This window comes from Hippichthys cyanospilos, chromosome 9, assembly GCF_059441005.1.
Source record: "Hippichthys cyanospilos isolate Australia breed blue-spotted pipefish chromosome 9, RoL_Hcya_1.0, whole genome shotgun sequence".
In the NCBI taxonomy this organism is placed as follows: Eukaryota; Metazoa; Chordata; class Actinopteri; order Syngnathiformes; family Syngnathidae; genus Hippichthys; species Hippichthys cyanospilos.
In genome coordinates, this window is record NC_142377.1 from 3,276,050 (window position 1) to 3,277,500 (window position 1,451).

At 47.5% G+C, this 1,451-nt stretch overlaps 1 protein-coding gene across 1 annotated transcript in view; it reads left to right on the top strand.

Annotated features, from left to right (window-relative positions):
- The first annotated feature begins 628 nt into the window (after positions 1–628).
- slc41a1 (solute carrier family 41 member 1) overlaps positions 629–1,451 on the top strand; it is a 33,440-nt gene continuing 32,617 nt past the window's right edge. The window contains exon 1 of the mRNA XM_088424169.1: positions 629–952. The gene's annotated coding sequence lies outside the window, so the exon portion shown is untranslated. The remainder of the gene's footprint in view (positions 953–1,451) is intronic.

A 1,451-nucleotide genomic window follows, 5' to 3' on the forward strand; every position in this document is an offset into this window, starting at 1 on the left:
AATTGTTTGTGGGGGAAAGCAAGCGCTTTTAGTCCTCACCCTCTCTCTGATTTCAAAACTAGTTGGAAGTGTGACAAATACACCCAAAATATATTTTATCACAGTCATCCCTATGACAGAAACTGTAACTGCAACGTGGCCCTCGATTAGAATGAGTTTGATACCCCTGGCCTAGAAAATGGATGGATGGAAGTTTTCAAACTTTTGACTGGTAGGCTACTGTATGTCAGGGACAATACAACATGTTTTAGGAATTACAAGGCAGATTTTTTTTTAAACATGGTTTCGTTAAGACAAAAGGAATATGAGGCTATTGTTGTTATTTTTTTTAAAAGATGTATACTGTATTTAGTCATTGCAACAGTTGTGTCTGGTCACCACTGTATTTACACAAAAGGATGTTTCGGTATATTGCGCACGAATTATTTAAAATTCAAATGAGCAGAAAGCACTAGCTCTTCAGCGGGATTTTTTTTTTTTTTTTTGTGCTGCGCAATAAATGCCCCAAACTTTTTTCCACATAAGCAGCCGTGGAGACGGAGGCTATAGTAGCGGTGGAGTTGCTAGCCCTGGGCCGTCCCGTCAGCTTAAAGTGCGGAGGGAGGGCTCGCCTTGTGGCTTCCTTGCCCCCTGCATCGGACGCCTTGTAATGTAGATGCGCATCAGAGCAGCCGGGTGGCGGGGGCCGCTGGACGGGTGCGGTGACGTGACGTGACGGGGTCGGACTCGGGGGAGAGCGGAGTTTAGAGAGTTTAACTATTAACCATCGTCCATCGATGTAACCGGACGCGGTCAGTCACATACTTAAGGCGTGCACACCGGCATCCGCGTCTCGCCTCAGCCCGAGTGCGTAACCGGGAGGTGGAAGGATACAAACAGTACGTGGAGCCAGCTCGCCTAAACTCGGTTTGTGTCCGGACCGGACCAGACCGGACCGCGGTCATAAAAAAAGGTAACCACCGCATATACGCGACCGAAAAAAACCTCCCAGACTGTTGGAGAGCGTGAACATTTTCTTTCGTTTTTGACCGGTGACAGTCTGACGGAATGTCTCAATGCGCGGCTGACGATGTCATGTTTGTACTCGAGTTAACGAGTTAAATAGGCACGCTCATGTTGTGGCACTGACTTTCTCTCCCAACCCCGGTTTGGAACAGAGAGCCTCCTGGCCTTGACGGAATGAGCCGAAGAATAGAACAGGGGGGTTGGTCTATTCAGTCCTGACCAGGGACCTCTAATTTACGCCTTTGCCATGTTGGGTTCGCCTGGTATTCGTCCTGACTACTAAACAGCATCGTTTTCACCAGGGATAAACGCTATCTCAGACGATGTCGCAACATACGTAAGGACGAAAGCTACACTACGCCGAGTTAAGGCTGTAAAGCAAGGCGGACTTGACGTTAAATCAAATGCAATGTTTTTATGCCCTAAGTGCCTAACACAATACATTA